The sequence below is a fragment of the Oryzias latipes genome, chromosome 17, assembly GCF_053564925.1.
Source record: "Oryzias latipes strain Hd-rR chromosome 17, Olatipes_Hd-rR_3.1".
NCBI classification, from domain to species: domain Eukaryota; kingdom Metazoa; phylum Chordata; class Actinopteri; order Beloniformes; family Adrianichthyidae; genus Oryzias; species Oryzias latipes.
Window position 1 is genome coordinate 33,526,702 of NC_136253.1, and position 21,051 is coordinate 33,547,752.

Sequence of the window (21,051 nt, forward strand, 5' to 3'; positions counted from 1 at the left end):
AGGGGCTTTAGATTATGTTAAAAACTTAAAACATTTTCACTGCATTCAATTGAAATATTTGAACATTTTATAAATCAGAGCACACAGAACAATTTCCCTCCCACAGGCTTACTGCATAATTCATAATTCAAGAAACTCGTTAGTTATTTAAAATCAATTTTTTTAAGTCTTTCTTTTGTTTGACAAGTTTAAGTTTTGCACTTTTCTATAACCAAGTCTCTCTTGTAAAAATACTGTCAAGTCTTTCATTTCATCTGTTTTTATATTTTTCCCAAACTTAATTAACCCAGATGCAAAAAGTGAATTCCATAAATATTTTCATGGCTTTTTGTAGAAAAAAAAGCCATTTTCTGTTTATTTTCACACAAAAACGTAAGTGTCTGGATACGACTGAAAGATCAAATATATAAAATGATGACTTTGAGTTTCCCACAGACAAGAAAAGAACTCAAACCTGATCATTGATCTACCAAGTATTAAAAATATTTTTCTTTTTCTTTTGTAGTGGTGAATGTGTGCTTGTGTAGTTTGTCCAAGTGGGGTTACCGAGATGTGATGTCATCATTAGTGTCAAGCCCAAATTCTTATTCCAGGCCAACAGTTGTTTTTATTGTTAGCAAAATTCCATATTCATAGAGCCAAATGTTCTAACTCCAAACCTGAACTCCATCATTTTTTGAATGAAATCAATCAGTACTGGGACATTATCAAACAACTGCAAAACCAAAAGGCAGTTTGAAATTTTTTGATTTTTGAAAAAATTATAATTTAGTAAGGCCCAAAGGTTTTTGAATTAATGTTTATTTTCTCATATTCTCATATACTGTATATGTATTTGCATATATACTTACTTATATGCATATATACAAAATTTTGTTTCCCTTTTTTTTCCTGCAATGTACACATTTCAGTAACGCCTGATACATTCACTATGCTGTTGTATTATGTTGTTTGTCAATAAAGTCTGAAAAAAAATGTATATATATTTTTCATTCATTCATCTTCTTAACCGTTTATTCCCTTTCGGGGTCACGGGGTTGCCGGAGCCTATCCCGGCCACTTGGGTGTAGGCAAGGGATACCCTGGACTGGTCGCCAGTCTGTCGCAGGGTGGAATCTCCTCAATCACACACCCATTCACTCTCACACTCACACCTATGGACAATTTAGAGTTGCCAATCAACCTATGTAGCATGTTTTTGGATGGTGGGAGGAAGCCGGAGATCCCGGAGAAAACCCACGCATGCACGGGGAGAACATGCAAACTCCACACAGAAAGGTCCCCCATGTATATATATATATATATATATATATATATATATATATATATATATATATATATATATATATATATATATACTGCAGGTCGAACAGTTTTGGTACCTACACCAGCCGTCCAGCTTCCTGCCCAAGAATCCTAAATGCACATATGCAGCCCTGCACAAACCCTTCGTGGAGACTTTTCAGTCTATTCAATCCTTTTGGACACAATTCCATCATCAAGCGCTAATTTGCATCTTTTTTTCATCATTTCATTTCTTTAAAGGGAGATGTTGAGACATCATTTGAACAACGGGGGGAGAAGACTTTAAAGATGGATGAAAATTGTCAACAATAAGACTTTTGAAATGAGTGGATTTGTTTCCCAGTAAAATGAGATCCCGCTTCATGAAAAGCTTTCTGTTTCCTTATGTGATGCCTGTCACACCAGTAAAGTTAATCTGTAAACCATTTCCTTTTTTAAGTCTTTGTTTCTGAATAATTAGCTAAAGACAATTTCCATGTAAAATTGTGACTTTTAAAATTATAAATTGATGACTCCTAAATTGTTGCAATTTTTTTTCATTGTGTTACTTTTTCTTTTAAAATGTTATGACTCTATTCTCTCTTTTTTTTTTTAAATATAACTGTATTCTCTTAAGGGAGCCGGTTTAGCTCGTGCTGGTTTGCGGCGCCTTCCGTCCGTGAAACCAGGGTTCGACTCCAGGCTGCTCCCTGTTCCCTTCTCTACCTCTGCCGGTTCCAAGCCCGGTTAGAGAAGGTTGCGTCAGGAAGGGCATCCGGCGTAAAACATTGCCAAATTTACCATGCGACTTGTTCGCTGTGGCGACCCCTGATGGGAGAAGCCGAAAGTGGAAGAAGTTTCTGAATAATTAGCTCATCAGGTCAGGATTGTGCAGAGTACAATTTGCTTTACTATGTTGTGTATAGTCCCTTATTCATTATATTTTAAAAAATAACCCACAAAAGATGAAATCCATGAAGTAGCCACCTTCATATTTTGAAAAGAGTCTAGATTTTTTTAAAGGCTCTAAAACTCCTCATTACTCACTTTATCCACTGTCTTTCAGACAGACATAATAATTTCCCCAATTTTCTTGTTTAAACTCTCAAAGTGCAAACCTTTAGAGAACCAGAGGGCACAAAAGACATTGATTGACAATAGTCTACAGCCAATCAGGATGCAGAACACAATGCAACGTAAAACAAACAAAAAATAACAAACAACTTTAAAAAAATAATATGTAAAATGGCACCAAAAGTATTAAGGAAACAGGTGAACCGCCATATAAAAAGGGACCACTGTATATTTAGTAAGGGGGGATTGTTACATGCAAGGGTTTTTCACCGTCTCTCCTTTTTCTTCCTTGCTCTGCATGTTCTTCCTGTGAGTGAAGACACCTGGTGGAGACCTGACGAGCTGTGCAGTCAGGACCAAAGCTTTTCCTGGATCACAACTCCGATGAAAGCTTATCTCCCTTGATGTTGGAGAGTGTGGACAGGTAGGACAGGGGACCCTGGACACCTCATGTAGCTTGTCTTCTGCTATGCACACTAGGTAAGTTGGATGGTGCCACCACCTCTGGTATGTTTTTATACCCTTTTTGTAGATAAGTCAGTGAGCCTTTTGTTTTCTTGTTTTAGTTTTAGAACGGTGATAGCTAGGCTGTGTTTTCTTCTATTTATTTCATTCCTTTGACCCAACCTGGGTCCCTACCTCCACCCCTCCTCTCATTCAATAAAACGCTCAAAAGTCATCATCCATTGTGCGTTCCATATTGTGTACCATTCAGCCCTAGACCTGTACGTTTGTGGACGTAACAGGGATCAGTTAATAGACGCATTGATTATGATCTATAAATTATTCTGAATAGTAATCAAGAATTGGAAAATGTGAGGGGACGTCACTGTGAGTAATCAGGAGATGTCCCCTTAGTGCCCTACCCGCCAATTTTAACCGCACCCCCCTTAGTACACACACCCCTCCCCCCTCAATATATACATCCCAACATAAACACACACACATGCACACACACACTCTCTCAAACACACATACACGCACACACATTTTGCAAGGAAGGTGGGACCTAGGACCATCTGTCCCCTGCCTCTTCCCTGGTGGGGGGTACGGGCCCCTTTGCAACGGCGGCTGTGTCCCCGGGGTGCCGGTTTCCTGGGCCCGGCGGTGCTCTCTCCGCGCGGTGGGGGGGTTCACATTACATCTGAGCCGGGGGTGTTCGTGTCCCTGGGGGGTGGGTCCTGGTCCTTGCTCCTGAGTGCTGGGCCCCGCCAAATTTCCAACTGTGGCCGAGCCTGGTCGGGCCATATTTACAACACCCCTTGTGGGCCCTCTTTTTTCCCCGGGGTTCCCCCCTCCTGGGCGGGGGCGGCGGGCCCCTGCCTCGCTCCTCCCTGGACCAACCGTTGGCCGGGCGGATGGCTGCCTGGAGTGCGGAGTGGGTCTCCCTTGGGGGGTCCTGGCTCGTACCTGGGGTTGGGGCGGGGGGATGCCCGGAACTCCTGGGTGGTGGTGGGGTGCTCGTCTGGGGCTGTGGGCGTCCTTCTCCGGTGGGGCCCTGCGCTGGGTTCTCCCGGCGCGGCGGGGGGGCTGCTCTCCTGGTTGGGCTGGGGCGGCGCCCTCTTTCCCTCCGTGCCTCCCTGCTCTCTGGCTCTGGGGGCCTTGCGGCGGCCCTGCTGGCCCTGGCCTGGGTGGCGGGCTTGGTCGCCCGGGCGGCGGTTGTTCCCTGCCGGTTCCCGTGTGGCGTTGGGGGGATTCCGGCTGCCGCTGCTGGTGCGGTGGGGGTCTTGGGGTGGGGATGGCTGGGCACTCTCCCTCCTTCTTTTCACGTTCCACCATCCATTTTAGAAGAACATAAACACTCACCTGAGCACAGGTGTTAGCTCAACAGACTGAATGACTGAAATATTTCACACTAGTTGGTTTTAAGGCATAAGTATGCGTGTGAACATTATCTGTTTTGTGTACATGTCGACAGGTGGACATTTTTGCAACTAACAGGTGTGTTTATAACATTTGAGTGTGTGTGTGGACAGGCTCCGCCCCTTTTTTTGTTTTTTTTTTACATTTAAACCTTACCATAATGATTAACAACCAGTAAACTTGTTGCTTTATGCTGCTTCATGGTCTTATCCCCCTTCCCCTCCTATTATCACCTCCTATCCCCCCTCTCTCTAACGTCCCTCTCTCTTCTTCCCCTCTTTCCTTTTCCGTCCGGTCCAACACCAAAGATTTTCAGACATGTTTGAAATTAATAAAGTTTGGCCTCAATTACAAAAGGGGTTTATTCAGGCATACCTTTGGTTTGTCTGAAGATTAATAACCCCTCTTGTTAAAGTAAAATATGTCCAACCCAAGAGGCCCTCAGCTCTCATCTGTCTGCCTAGCTGTTGGACAGGACAAGTTAAAAAAAAAAAAAAGAATTGGAAAATGTAGGGCTTTTTTTAAATATTTTTTTCTCAAGCAGAACTCAAAACCTGCAGCATGCTTTTCACTCGGACCTTTTTGAAGAGCACACAAACATGGCTGACCCTGTAGACCATGTGACTCAACCGACCATGACTTCATGTAAAATAATGTTTAGAAAGGCATTGCGGTTAAATGCCACTGGACAAAAGTTACGGCGCGTGTGTCCCAGCAACATTTAGTAGGCTATTTAAGCCAGGAGGCTCGGGCATCTAGTCCGGATGCCTCCCCGGGGAGGTGTTCCGGGCATGTCCCTCTGGGCGGCGGCCCCAGGGAAGACCTCGGGGTCCCACCAGAGGAGCTGGAGGAAGTGGCCGGGGCCAGGGAAGTCTGGGCATCTTTGCTTAGACTGCTGCCCCCGCGACCCGGACCCCGGAGAAGCGAAAGAAGATGGATGAATATTTAAGGAACCCGATAAACATGCAAAATCATATCATGCACTTCTACTCTGTATGGAAATATTATGTTCATTTGCTAACTTTAGTTAAAGAGCATCCTGTTAAAGCTGATCTATTGATTAAAATGTAGCATTTTGTCATTTGAAAATTAAAAAGTGATCTATTGTCGATGCTGTGAAAGATTTTTATTAATCAAGTAAACATTTTCATGTCACAATTTTTATGTTCCTAAGAAAAGTAAAGTAAAATTTGACCCTGTCTTACAAATGTACTTTGGTGAAAAATAAGTAATAAATTAATCAATAGTGTCCTGTGGAGAGGAGAGAACCTTTAAAGAAAATGCACGGATTCAGGAAGCACTGATAATCGAACAGTTGCCGAAAGATTCCCCCCTCCAATATTCACAGTTCCAGATAAATCCAGGTTTGTGGTTTGATTTCATGTTTCATTTTATTTTGGAATGCTAGAATAAGTTGTACAAAAAAAGCAAACTTTGGTTTCTTCATGTGAAGCGTTCTTTTCGAGCTTTCATAGCTGCCTTTGGTTCTTGTTAGTTCATTGCCACGCTTCGCCCCCTCATGTGAGTCTCATGTATTTTGGTGGATTGCAGCCCGCCCGGTCAGTTTACGGCTGGAATTCTGTGCTTCTGTCGTTTACTGATCCAGCTCCATCTCAAAAATCTGTTTGCTTTGCGACAGAATTTCTGTTTTGGTGAGACTTGTTAGTGGGGAGTGAGTGGTGGTCGTATTTCCATTGCTCACTGTTGGTGAAGGACTTTTCCTAACATTGCTTACGCTTTACGTCAAGAATTGTTAACGCTAAACAACGCAAAGGATTTCGGCGAAGACAGACATCTGGTTCTTGCAGAAACTGAACTTCTGTCTTTTGTTCTGAATTAAAACACCATTTGACCTTTGGCATGATGCATGAAATAAACAACAACAAAGCAGTTTTATTATTTCTTGTTTTTCATTTCCCCCTGGTTCAGCTCAGCTCTGACAGATTCTGGAAAATAAATCCATTTCAGTTAGTCAGTTTGTCAAATGAACTCCTCAGTTGTAAGAGGCTAAAGCAAGAAATAACAAGCTGGAGGGGGCGGAGCTTGGCTGCAGTTCATTCAGTTTGTCTGAATCATTGCTGCTCGTGGTCTCATGTCCTCCTCTTTGATGTTTCATCTGAGCAGGGAGGCAAAAGACCAGAGTATCTGGTTAGCAGGGAGATCAAGTGTGCATGCTGCCACGTGGGCCTCTTAATTTTCTTTTAATGTGTGTCATTAAGTCGTAGTCTTCTGTGTCGAGCCAGGGCCCATTCTATGCCTCTAAAGCACAGGTTTACGGTTCCAGGAGCCAACGTTTTAAAGTACGCACGTTTCTGTTTGCTTTTTTTTTTTTCTTTTCCAATCATCACCTCCTCCAATGTACATTACTCAGACTAATTGGAAAGCTTGCCTTTGTGTGGTTTCATTATCCTGCAGGGTGTCATTACCTCCACACCCTCTGTGGATACTGAGACAATATGTATAGGATAAGTCTTCAAAGGACTCCATAAACAAGTCTCTGGACGCACAGAAATAGTCCATAAATCACGTAAAGCACGCCAGCATATTGAAAGTCATATATGCTGATATCCTGGAAGCATGTTCAAAAAAAAAGGGGGGGGTGGGGGGTGGGGCTGTTTTATTTCATCTGTGTTCTATTGCCAGGGAGCATTAAGCTTTCCCAGTGCTTAATGGCACGTGAATTGGTATGGCAGCGAGGTCAAACGGCAATATGGAAACACTTTAACCGTCTGTGTGTTCAAGCGCAAAGCAGAGGCTGCAAACGTCTCTCTAATCCAGTTTAAGCAAATCAGATCTGTCACTTGAAATGGACACAATAAAACATGCCAAAAATTTGAAGTACACTTTTTTATTTTGAGATTTTTTTATTCCTCCTGCGGTAATGTCGTCTTTTTAATTTGTATTTGATTTTTGGTAAGGATCAAACACTATGACAAAAATTCGTTTTCACCGCATAATTTCAAATCAAATCAAACTTTATTGGTATAGCACTTTTACGACCCAGGTCACCTAGAAGGGTCTGTCATGGATGTGGAGGATTCCTCTGAGGAAAACACTGGAGTTACAGCTACTATAGAAAAGGAATCAAATGGAAATTAAAGTAGACCTTTAAAAAAAAAGTACATAAATAAACCTTAATAGAAAATAAACTGGTAAATGTGAATAAATATTTTAAAATGAATAGATAAATAAAAAATGTAATAAATATAAATAAATGTATACACAGAGAATATGTGCGTGTAAATTCTGGTAAGTTCTGAGTATGCACCGGGGGCAACATTTTGCTCATAGTTGCAGTAAGAAAGGAAACAAAAATCTGGTCCTTCAGTCTAGGACTAATGCAGGACTGAAAACACGGTTGTACAGTAACTATAGGAAGATGATGCATACAAAATAAATGCATTAAAAACTTAAAAAGACTTATTCTAGATGGTCCAGAATAGCTTTATTTTTGTGTAAATTATAACCTACATTTTTCTTTGCATTCAATAACTGATGCATTGAGGAGAAACAGCTTTAGCTCTGTGCATCCTGTCTATATGATGACTCAGTGAATGCATGTGTCCTGCAGCAGCCGGGAGATCCGTTTGAGGTTTTCATTTTTCATTTCAGGCAAGTTAGAACTGTCTGCCATTGACTTTCGGCTCTGAACCTGCTCTAAATGGCCTCGGCAACACCTGTCATCCCCCGAAATTGGATCCCTTTTCAAAACTTTGCCTTAAAAACAGGATGAAACTCTGGAAAATGTAAACACGATGAGGCATCAGGGTACATGGAAGGGGTCACAGACTCACAGAGTGAAACCGTGTTTCCATCACGTTATTCTGTTAGCCCTCATTGCAATTCTTGTTACACCGTGATTACGTTTCTTTACAGAGATCTTTTTCATAAATGCAAATATTCTGGGAAAAAAGCCCCTTTTTTAAATTTTTGATGATTAAGTTAAAACAATATGACAAAACATTAAAATCCTCTTCTAACCCCAAAGCTGTAAGAACTCTGGACACCTTGGAATTTAAATAATTTTGTTTTTCTTTTCTCTATAATGTTCCCTGGCACATTTTGTTAGTCTTTTTTGTTAAGTTGATACATTTTTGTATTGTGATTCTATGTATCTTCAGTCAAGATTATTTAAAAATAAATAAAATAAAATCTTTACAGAGATCCAGGTGAGGCCGGAATTGTGCCTTTTTTCTAGATCAACAATTTAGAGTGAAAGAAATGAAAAGATTGTGTTTTTTTATTTAAAATTAATGCTTTAACAAAATCCTCCCAGATTAACACAACAACAATGACAGGAACATTAAAAACATCGTCTCACACCCAGGGTGTAGTGTCATCATACATCAACAACAGAAATATGCTAAACCTTTTCAAGCATATGAATGCATCACTGCTTTGTTTTGACAAAGAACATGTGATGAATAGCTCCAAAGACAGAAGGATATTTCATATATTCTTCTCTTGTCCATCTAATCCAGATATATGTTTTTTTTTGTTTTGCTTTCTTTGTATTCATAAGAAAACACTTTCTGGATTAGTACCTTGAGTCTGACTTGATTCATGGGACGGCAGCTTTGTTGAGAGGACTTCCTCCATTCCTGGGTTTGGTCAAACAGCACAGATCTCATGAGATGGTTTTGTTGTAGCCATGGCTCCACCCAAACTCCAGAAGCAGAGACTCTGTGATCCTTTCATCCTCACTTTAAGGTTTATTCATTTATTTAGTCAAGCACATGTATTTTGTCCATTTGAGATCCCCATAGTTGTTTTAGACATTTTTTCTCTCTTTAATGAGTCATGAAAGCAGGTGATCGTTGGTCTGGATGCCTGAATGCGTTGAGCATCTGCCATGTGATTGGCTGATCAGAAGGTCGCATTAAGGAGTAGTTGGAAAGGTGTGGCTAAAAAGTGGCCAGTCAGTGTAGAATGACCAATAGCCATTTATTTCTCTATAGAAATCTATGGGATTTTGGCATTTTGGAGACTCTTCCTGTTTGGGGGACAGGTCACTCACTCCAGTTCTCATATACAGTCACACTATACATGGTTGGTTCGTCCCATTGGTAATTTAAATGTTCCTTTCCCTCTCAGCCTATGGGAATTTTTCTCTACCAAAAATGTATAATTTCTGGATGTTATTTGGCAATACGCAGCGTTTTCTTTATTTGACATTAGTTCTGCTTGATATTTTACAAGATTCTGTAGTTTAATATTTTTAGCTGTATGACAAGTTTCGAAGTATGCTCTTCGTTTTTGTGGATGATTACACACAACCTTGTTTGCAACAGGAAAAACATTTTGTCAAAGCTTCGAGTACCTCTCACAATCGCTGCGCCATCATAAGCACAACCAGAATTGATCCATACATAAGGTGGAATAGATTGATTATAAGGCGCAATGATGTGTTTTGATAAAAAACGGAGGCTATTCAGAATGCCTTGTAGTGCGTAAATTGGTAACGCTTTCTTTTACAGTACAGTACTTACAGTGTACTTAAGTGGTATTTACATGGTACTTATAGTGTAACTACTGGGTACTTTCAGGGTACTTACATGGTACTTTTTATGGAATTTACTGGGTACTTTCAGTGTGTTTACATGGTACTTTCTATGGGACTTTACTAGGTACTTACATGGTACTTTTTGTGTCTACTCTGTACTTACATGGTACATACTGTGTATTTATATGGTACTATTTGGTTCATACCTATGTGGTACATACTGGGTATTTATAATATTCTTACTGGGTATTTACATGTTGTGCAAAGGTGTCTTTTATGGTACTTACCACATGTAAGAACAAGGTAAGTAAAAATAAAGTACCTTGACCTTTAGGTCTGCACTCGCTGCATGTTTCATGGTATTTACCATGAATTTACCACAGAAACTACCCCTTAAGTACACTGAAACTGTAACTGTAAAAGAAAGTCAGCCCTATTTCCACTCAAATACATGGTACTTTCATTCCTAAATACCGGGTATGTTCACTTGAATATTACTTGGTACTTACCCCTTAAGTACAATGAAACTGTAACTGTAAAAGAAAGTCAGCCCTATTTCCACTCTATTACATGGTACTTTCAGTAGTAAATGCTGGGTATGTACACGTATTACCTTCCAGTACAGTGTACATGAACACACTTGGTTTTCTGACCTCACCACATGAGACAATGCTAACCTGTTGGTAAGGGTAAAGTAACTACATTGTAAAAACATATTCTGGCCTGATTACTTCTTGTAACATGAGGCAAGTTTAAAGAGAAACAAGACAGCAGTGAAAACAACAATCTTTAATATGATACATGTCTGCAGCATACAAAGTGTCATCACAATGAAATATGTTTTAAGTACAAAACAGTGCAAAGGAGAATTCTAAAAAACACATTATTGGCCTGAGGGTCGTGCTTTTTGTCCATCAAAATTCTTTCAGCAGAGTTTGGTAACGGTGCAGGACTTCTTCAGGGTTTGTAACTGCAAGAAAATTCACAATAAAAGCTCAAATGAAAATAAAAAGCATAACGACTTTGATGAAGTACAAAATATATTTTACTTATTTAATCATTTCTGTAATGAGTTTGATAAATCTCTATGATTTTTTTATCGCTTTGACTGTAATGAGTGAAATTAATCAATTATCCTCATTTAAAAACATGATAATAAATTATTCAAAACTTAACTTTTTTTTAAATATTGTTCTAAAAATGAACTTGTTTTAATATATATTATATAATGTCAGGAAAATATGTAAAACAACAAGGCTAAATATTTACTTTTAATACTAAAAACACCCCGAGTGTGTGTTTTTGTTAACTAGGTCGGGGCAAGTAAAGTTGCAAATTCCCAGCGCACTTGAATGCAGCACAACTACCCCCAAAGTGAACGTGCAGATTAATCCGGAGAGCCTCGAGGCGCGCGCAACAGTTTGAATTTCTCTTCATCTGGCAGGTAAGCCAGTGTTTTTGTTTTTTTAAATATTGGATAAATTACATGCAAATATTTAAACTGATCAAACTTTATAAAGAAGCTAACCTCGTGATTTCAAGCCACTATCTCTGTGTTTGAAACGTGACGTAAGAGCATGTCTACCTTACTCCAATAATTTCAGTTATTTCATGTATACATTTTCAAAGTTTGTAATGAAAATCTGCAAACATTGTTGTTACTTACCAGGAGAGAGGCACCTGTAAAACAAACACGTAGCCTAAATGATAAAGTCTGTTGTTCTGTGGTCGTTTGACTGAGAGCACGTCTTTCTGGGAAAATCAAAGAAAGGCGTTTATTTAAAATAATGATGACGTACTTCCGTCTTTTTACCGCTTTAGATCAGCTGTGGTGAAGAAGACATTCCAGACGAATCCACAGGAGAGTAAGCTAAAGTAAGTTAAATCCACCAAGTGGACATATTATTTACATTAATGAAGAATTTAACTGCCTTTTCCCCATTTTCTTTTCTTTCGCCGTTTTTATTTTATTTTTTTATTTATTTATTTTCAAATATGAGAGAGACAACAATACCACCCAACACAGTGAATGTAACTGTTTGAAAATGTAAAACATATTTTTGTGAATAACTGTGTTGAATTTGAAATTGCCTATTTATTTCTTTTTTCCTTTTCTTTTACACTGCAATGTTTTTCATGCTAATGCAAATTGTAGGTGCGAATAATATTTATAAAGAAGAAATACACACAGCAATTGCCAATTAAAACATTGCTTTTGTCATTCTTTGTCTAAACAAATTAGATTTTTTTATGGCAATTTTGATTTTTTTCTTTGATTTCTTTTTTGTTGTTCTTGTTTATGTAACTAAAATATAAAGTTTTGAATAATTTATTATCATGTTTATAAATGAGGATAATTGATTAATTTCAAGCATTACAGTCAAAGCGAAAAATAATTCACAGAAATTTATCAAACTCATTACAGAAATGATTAAATAAGTAAAATATATTTTGTACTTCATCAAAGTCGTTATGCTTTTTATTTTCATTTGAGCTTTTATTGTGAATTTTCTTGCAGTTACAAACCCTGAAGAAGTCCTGCACCGTTACCAAACTCTGCTGAAAGAATTTTGATGGACAAAAAGCACGACCCTCAGGCCAATAATGTGTTTTTTAGAATACTCCTTTGTACTGTTTTGTACTTAAAACCTATTTCATTGTGATGACACTTTGTATGCTGCAGACATGTATCATATTAAAGATTGTTGTTTTCACTGCTGTCTTGTTTCTCTTTAAACTTGCCTCATGTTACAAGAAGTAATCAGGCCAGAATATGTTTTTACAATGTAGTTACTTTACCCTTACCAACAGGTTAGCATTGTCTCATGTGGTGAGGTCAGAAGACCAAGTGTGTATGTACACTGTACGGGATGGTAATACGTGTACATACCCAGCATTTACTACTGAAAGTACCATGTAATAGAGTGGAAATAGGGCTGACTTTCTTTTACAGTTACAGTTTCATTGTACTTAAGGGGTATGTACCAAGTAATATTCAAGTGAACATACCCAGCATTTACTACTGAAAGTACCATGTAATAGAGTGGAAATAGGGCTGACTTTCTTTTACAGTACAGTTTCATTGTACTTAAGGGGTATGTACCAAGTAATATTCAAGTGAACATACCCAGCATTTACTACTGAAAGTACCATGTAATAGAGTGGAAATAGGGCTGACTTTCTTTTACAGTTACAGTTTCATTGTACTTAAGGGGTATGTACCAAGTAATATTCAAGTGAACATACCCAGTATTTAGGAATGAAAGTACCATGTAGTTGAGTGGAAATAGGGCTGACTTTCTTTTACAGTTACAGTTTCATTGTACTTAAGGGGTATGTACCAAGTAATATTCAAGTGAACATACCCAGCATTTACTACTGAAAGTACCATGTAATAGAGTGGAAATAGGGCTGACTTTCTTTTACAGTACAGTTTCATTGTACTTAAGGGGTATGTACCAAGTAATATTCAAGTGAACATACCCAGCATTTACTACTGAAAGTACCATGTAATAGAGTGGAAATAGGGCTGACTTTCTTTTACAGTTACAGTTTCATTGTACTTAAGGGGTATGTACCAAGTAATATTCAAGTGAACATACCCAGTATTTAGGAATGAAAGTACCATGTAGTTGAGTGGAAATAGGGCTGACTTTCTTTTACAGTTACAGTTTCAGTGTACTTAAGGGGTAGTTTCTGTGGTAAATTCATGGTAAATACCATGAAACATGCAGCGAGTGCAGACCTAAAGGTCAAAGTACTTTATTTGTACTTACCTTGTTCTTACATGTGGTAAGTACCATAAAAGACACCTTTGCACAACATGTAAATACCCAGTAAGAATATTATAAATACCCAGTATGTACCACATAGGTATGAACCAAATAGTACCATATAAATACACAGTAAGTACCATGTAAGTACAGAGTAGACACAAAAAGTACCATGTAAGTACCCAGTAAATTCCATAAAAAGTACCATGTAAGTACCCTGAAAGTACCCAGTAGTTACACTATAAGTACCATGTAAATACCAATTAAGTACACTGTAAGTACTGTACTGTAAAAGGAAGCGTTACCCGTAAATTTACCAAAAGTACAAAAATATACCAACTGAGTGTTGTTTATGATCTAAAGCCTTTGTAGTTTCTTCAGTCGTGTTTCTGTACATTTGTCTCCATCTCGAACTGGTGCTTTAGGTCACATGTGTCCGGGTACAGCGTCCCACACCTCTTTAAAATTGCATCAGCTTATTCATCTACTCCTCATAATTACATCAGTGTGCGGCTCACCAGCATTTTGTTGCCACGTAGTTGAACATGCCCTTGTGTCTGACAACGTGAAGCTCTTTTTGCCTGTTTTGTGTAACAATATGGCATCCATAGATTTATTCTGTTTTATCTATGACTTAAAAATTGACTCCTTTCTGGTTTTTGTTTATTTTTAGGAGAAAGAAAGAAGCTGTGGAAAAGAATGTCTAGAACCTGAAATGCAGTGCTGTTTTTGTGTAGTTCTGATGCTAAAGTCTCTCACTCATCACCATGGGAACAGAAAGAGAAGATGTTTTTTTTTTTTGTTTTTTTAAGATGATGGCATTCAACAAAACTGAACTGCACCTACAAACTTGAATTAGCCGCTTTAAGAGCTTCCTCTGCCACTGCTTTAAGCAGTAAATGCAGTTTTAATTGGGAGCAACAGTCGTCCATTTGACAACATTCAAAATGTGAGTCACTACACTCAAGGTTACAAGTGATGCCAAAGGGTTAAGAGGGGTGAATACATGCAGAGTGGGTTCATTTGGCCTCAGTCAGACTTGTTTTTTTGCCTCCTCCACATCCCCTTTCCGCCTCACCATCTCTTCTCCTAACTGTGTTTTGTCTTCAGCTTTCTGCAGGTCCACAGAGAAACCGTCTCTCGTCATCACAACATCAGATAAGCTAACTGTGAAATGTTTTCTTCTCATATTACAGTTGAAAAAGTCCATTAAAGGTTGAGAAATGCTACACAAATTGACTGCTATTTTAATTAAAGTCAATAATTAAAATATTTTAGATGAACTGAGCTTGTAAAAGTTGGAATATGCGTTAATTAGCCCTTTTGAATATGATTATGCCGTTTTTAGCCATCCTGTGTTGTTTTCTAGGACATGTAGTTTCTGCAGAGCGGCAAGTTCATCAGATATTCACCTCTAAGTTTGGGATGGGGCCGCTGGCGCAGAGCAACCCTGCTCTTCCCTCTTATCCCCCTTAACTGAGAGCTCTCTATTTACTTGAGTGTACAGCCCCGCACACCCCTGACTTAACATTAGTTGATGCATCAGAAAGGGGCGTGCAGGGCCCCGTGTTGGGCCCTCCCGGCGCTGCTCTCCTGGTTGGGCCGGAGCTGCACTCTCCGTCCCCCCATGCCTCCCTGCTCTCTGGCTCTGGGGGCAATTTTTGGGGACAACAGGTGTGTTTATAACATTTGAGTGTGTGTGTGGACAGACCCCGCCGTTATAGACTTGTATTACATCTGAACCTCACCGTAAGGAGTATAACCATCCAGAAACCTGTGGCTTTATGCTGCTTCATGGTTTTACCCCCCCCCCCCCCCCTTCTATAATCACCTTCCTACCCCCCCCTCTCTAATATCCCTCTTTCTTCCTCCCTCCTTTCCTTTTCCGTCTGGTCCAACACCAAAGATTTTCAAGTACGGTTAAAATGAATAAAGTTTGGCCTCAATTACAAAAGAGATTTATTCAGACATACCTCTGGTTTGTCTGAAGATTAATAACCCCTGTTGTTAAAGTAAAATATGTCCAACACAAGAGGCCGTCAGCTCTCATCTGCCTGCCCAGCTGTTGGACAGGACAAGTTAGAAAAAAAAAAGAGAAAGGGGCGTGGCAGGGAGCTTGTGGCCCCGCCCATTGTATTTTCTATGTCACAAATACGACCTTTGTCAAACAGCATTTTTTGTCTGCTCCTGATTCAGTACAGTTTGAATAAGGAAATAAGTTTGAGCTTAACTTTCTTTTTATATGTCGATTAAAAATACACCTGATTATTGAAATAAAATACATGATATGCAGAACTGGATCCCTGATTTTATTTACCGGTTAATGGTGAAATGTTAGGCTAAATCATAAAAGTCCGGTAACTCAGCTCTCCAGAGGGGAACTAAAGTATGTTTTAAATTTTGCTTGAAAAATCAATTAAAAAGGAGTTTTTATTTGCTTCTGGTGTGAGCAAATAAAAAGCCCCTTTTAGCTGCATTATGATGTGTCTTTGTTTAAAGAAAATGCAGATTAAAACAAAGGGGATCAGATTCCCGAGTTCAAGGTGAAATATTTGGCTAAAATAACACATTTTCCTAATTAACCGTGAAAATCAGATTGGACTCGATTCTCTTGAGAGGAAGGACCCTTTCCTACTTTCGTCATGGAGGCGACAGGTGGAGCTTTGAGGGAAACCTTCAACAAACCGCTGGAATTGGTTTCTGTGAAATTGGTTCCAGTTATTGTGTTTCCTTGGAGGATACAGACTAAGAACTGCAGCAATCCAGTGACTCAAATTCAACAGCGCGTCAGCATTTCCCTAATCCGGCATAATATCTCTGCTTCTACCACAATGATTAGCGCTGACATCCGAGATCTTCTCACACGGGCGTTTGTCTTCATCTTTGCTGGCCCCCATAGCATCAAATGCAGTGTGGGACACCGCGGTGTCACAACAGCTGGTAAAACCGTCGAGGAAAGTACAGCAGGAGTTTTTTACTGTCTGGACAAAAATGATTAGGTAAGCATAGTGTTGCTCAAGGCATTCTGGGAAATTTGATGGGAGGAATGTTTAACAGTTTTACCTGGCGGAAAAAAAACCTGTTTTTGTGGGCTGTAGGTGTGGCAGCAGAGTTACACACGGCCCTCGTGCTGCATGGAGAGACGCTTTATTTTTTTAGTAAATATACTTAAATGTATTTTTTCTGGACCTTTGTTTGGTTTAAACACTGAAAAGATCTTGATGGAGTTGGAAGAAATGAAAATAACAATTTGACTGTTTTTTGTAAATGTTGCCTTTTTCTACGTAATGAAAGAAAAGGGAGAAATTTAAAAACTAATGTTAAAATGCATCAATAGTAAAAAACTGTTCACTTTTTAAATATTTTACTGGAGCTGCACCAAATGACGTAAATGTGTTTTCCTCAGAGACTAATTAAATGTCTTTTGCAAACCTATTTTAGTCCTTGGGATGAGTTTTTATTTTTTAAATAAAAAAACTTTGTGTTTTTGAAATTAAATTTCCTCTGGAAAATCACTTGATTTGCTCCCGAATCCTCAGTGCGTGACTGCCAAGACTGCACACACGCAAACATGCACCCACAGAGCCGGGTTAGTTGCGTGAGACATGTGCTTGTGGATATCTGTTGGCATCTGGCTCTTATTTCCTTTCTCCGTGTCACAGACGCAGAAGCTTTGTGCATGAGTCACCGCCCTCAGACCTCCAGGGCACGCTCGCCTCTGCAGACACAATGCGCCGCTGCCGAAAAGTGTCACAAACGTTCGGCCAAACGACTGTAAAGCGAAGCCAGCTCCAGATTCAAATTGAAAGGATTGCCTGAACAAAAATGTGGGCAAATTTTTACCCATAAAGCACCTCCAGGGAAGAGGTTTTCATTCAATTCACAAGACGCTGACGCACATGCATACAAAATAAACAACCCACATGTAAGAAACAAAATAAAACGGCAACAAGGTTCAAAACTTTTCATAGACAAGTCAGGACTTACTCTCAATTTTCAAACATGCCCGCGCAGAAAATCTTGACTCCTGTCTTTAGCGGACTAAGGAAAGCGGCGGGTTTTGTTCTGACTCCACGGCGTTTGTGTCTGTGGGGGACTTTTAAGAGGCAACAGTGATGCACTGAAAAAGCAGTCGGCAGCACAGACTTTTGGGTCATTTCCACTTTAATTTCCAGCTTCCCGTGTATTCAAATCTGCTTTACTACCTAATGAGACTCAGATACAAACAGACAAAAGGAATTCAGCACAGAGCAGCCATTCAGGACATCCAGGCCTTCTGTGGACCATTTTTTCATCCACAGCTGGATGTGGACAGAACACAAGGGGCCCCTGTGAGCCGCCCTGCTGCCACAAGACAAAAATAAAGAATAATTTGTCTGCTCAACAAAGAAAAACTCTCTCTGGTGTTGCATTTATAATATTTTGATGGTTTGTCTGAAAGATAAATGTGAAAATAGTTTTTTTATTCATCATTTGCATTTTTTAAATCCCTTTTTTCACTCTCCATTCTTCTCTCAGCTGTTTTTATGCTTTTGATGTATACTTTTAGTGATGTTATGGGTTTGGTCTTTTTTTGCCTTTAACTACGCACAGTGACCTTGAGTTTTCTGAAAGTGCCCTAAAATAAAAAAGATTATTATTATTATATTTTTTTTACCAATTCTATTTGTTTGACACCTTTCTTTGAACCCAAGATGCATACAATAGTGACATAGTTAAAACAATGAACAAAGCAGCCTTCAAACATACCTATAAATATCTATTAATATCCTTATAAAATAGGCCAAAGCAGTCAAGTTAACCTTTTGTCAACAATTTCACAAAACACAATCATTCTTAGTAAGTAATGCAAATAGGTTGTACTCAGCATTTATACATTTTGTTCATATTTTAAAATATTTTCCACACCACAAAGCTTTTCTAACTTTCTAAAAAATACTTTTTACTAATAAATGTCCCATTATGTTTCATGTAGCAGGTTAAACTAACCAGTAAAACATCACAATGTGTCTCAAAAAATTCTATTAACATGTTTTTTTGTTGTACTTCTCATGTTCTGTCACACAGCATCAAAGACTGAAAAAAAACAGGGATTGTCGCAGAATAATTTTTTTTTTGACTTCCAAAATATGAATTAATTTTTAGGGTGGTGTGAAATGAATGTTTCTCTGAACATGACAGGGATGCGCCTCCATCTGCTCCTTCAGCACCACTGCACTGTGGCCCGGTCCAGGAGCTGGTCCGGACCGTCAGCGGGGCCTCAGCCCTGCTGAGGGATGACCGCCTCATGTTGACGTCCTCACGCTCAGAAGAAGAAGACGGCAGGTCCCCCTCCTCTGCTGAGCAGAGAGCTGGTAGCTGCAGAACCCCGGGCGATCATTTCAACAGGCTGCTTTCACGTCAAGGGCGGAGGAAGAGCTCTGAGGAGGAAGAACTGTGCTGCGGGGGGGAGCTCACTCCAGTGTCAAAAGTCAAAACAACGCCGACGCAACACCCCCCCCCCCCCCCCCCCCCCAAAAAAAAAAAAAAAAGAACAAAACTGCAATTTTTAACAAAAAAACATACCAGGTCTGACTTTTTAATCTCATTAAAAGCTTTTCACAGAGCCAGACTGAAACATTTTTCAAATTAAAAATCGTATTTCTATGTTGTTTGCTGACATATCTGACAATAAACACCTTTTGTTATTTAAATACAGATACAATTTTTAACGACTTTTTTTGTGCTAAATTACCTGCTGTGCTATTCAGACAATTACATTTTTCCCTAAGCAAAAAACAAAACTTGTGTATTTTTTATTTTTTGTGTTTATACACTTCATCAGATTTAGACTTTTGGCCCTAAATTGTAAAGACTTGACATTAATTAATATTGTAATTCCTAATAACATAACTATATTTTTGTGTTAAAGACGATTGCTTTTTAAAAAAAGAAAAGAAACACGGAAAAAGTGTACTCATTAAGTAATAGTTAAATAGTGATACAAATGTTTTTTTCTACCTTTTTTATAGGACAAAAACAGGAAGTTTTATCTTTGTTTTTGTTTTGTTTTTTTGCCTGTAACCTCCAAAAGTCCATATAGTTCTTCATTTTCCATTTTTACAGTGGTCAACTCGTTTTTCTGTCGTCGTTTACACTCCGCCCTGAATGGCGGCGCCTCAGGTGAGAAGGAGAATGAAATTTAAATGAACCGTCACATCCTTTTTCTGATCAACTTTTCTCAATGTTTTACAAAGTAAAATTTAGTACGACGGTTTGAGTTCATGAGGATCTGTGAGCAGACTCCGATTTGACACTTTATTGGGGATTTTTTTTTTCTGATTCCAAAGGATCAGCCATAAATAAAAATGTACCCAATGTGGTTTGATGGACATTTCCCTTCTACATCGATGAGTCTCGATGCATGAAAATAAAGGGAAAACTCGAAGAAAGAGGGACCGGCTTGTATCCACACGACCCAAATATGTTTCTGAGGAGCCCCGGGGAAAACTCCGGGCTGTCAAACACATTTTTGAGGTTGTCAAAATCACCAAATTAGTTGCAGAGCCAGAACATTACCTTTTGCCTTTCAACACGTCCCCTCCCTGTTGTGTCATTGTGCCTTGAGCCGTTTTGCTTCAACAGAGGAGAGAAAAATGCATCACAACTGGTGGATCTATTTTTTTTCCTTCTCTTTAGAAGCTGCGTGGAGTTTTTTTTTTTATAAGCTTTCCAGAAATGAAGTGTACCTATTTTCCTTCATTTCGCTTCTGGTCAAGACCACCATCCACGCTCGTCATCCCGACCATCTGTGTTTGTTATTCCAGTCAACTGCAGCGCCTGATAGGCTTCCAGAAGCCACAGCCTAATTCAAACTGCGCGTCTCTGATTTCCCGCCACAAACTTAAAGCTGTCTGCTCCCAGCCCTGCCCTCACCCGTCTCACTTTTTAGCTCAATTACTTGTGAGTCACTGCTGCGGTTTGGACCGCGGATCAAGAGATTGCACATGCTTGACTACCTCTCAAAATACTAATGGAGTTAAAGCTGTGGGCTTAAGGCAGGCCTGGAATAAAACCTTCAACCGGCCATTTTCCCAGACGTCGTGGAGGGAAAAAGTGAAGCTGCAAGAAGTCCACTTCCAGAAGCTGTGAGCCAAGCGCGCCCACTCAGGAAGACACCAAAACACGGCCAGAAAAATCCAATGAAACGTCTCTAAGCACAGAATTATTTCAACTTTATGAGAAAAATATAAAAGGTTTAAAATAGAGCCAAACAGTCTTTTCCACAATATCAGATTTTCTTCAGTAAAAGCTCAGTTTGTTTTTTTACACCTGCAACCCGAACCGCCTTAACCACCGCTGGGCTTTCTGACTCAAATCTGACCGATGACGAACAGCCATAAAAGAAAGTGTGAAAACATTTCCTCCACCGCAGTTTTTGCTGACATGATTACTGCGCGTTTTCACAGCCATTCAGCTCAATAAACCGCTAACGGTCTTCAGAACTTCTGATTTATTAGAAATGTAAAAAACAAGTTTCGGTCTGAACATAAAAAGACGTTTTCCTGATTATTG

General features: G+C 39.3%; 2 long non-coding RNA genes across 2 annotated transcripts; one reads left to right on the forward strand and one right to left on the reverse strand.

The window, feature by feature from the left end:
* Positions 1 to 10,498: 10,498 nt before the first annotated feature.
* Positions 10,499 to 11,987, reverse strand: LOC144986652 (uncharacterized). Its single transcript, XR_013650487.1, has 2 exons — positions 11,391 to 11,987; positions 10,499 to 10,694 (listed from the first exon to the last, which is right to left on the reverse strand). It is a non-coding gene; the product is annotated as an uncharacterized LOC144986652 (long non-coding RNA).
* LOC111949103 (uncharacterized) lies at positions 10,831 to 19,004 on the forward strand. The gene is made up of 4 exons (XR_013650486.1): positions 10,831 to 11,168; positions 11,546 to 11,599; positions 12,243 to 16,496; positions 18,679 to 19,004. It is a non-coding gene; the product is annotated as an uncharacterized LOC111949103 (long non-coding RNA).
* Positions 19,005 to 21,051: the final 2,047 nt, after the last annotated feature.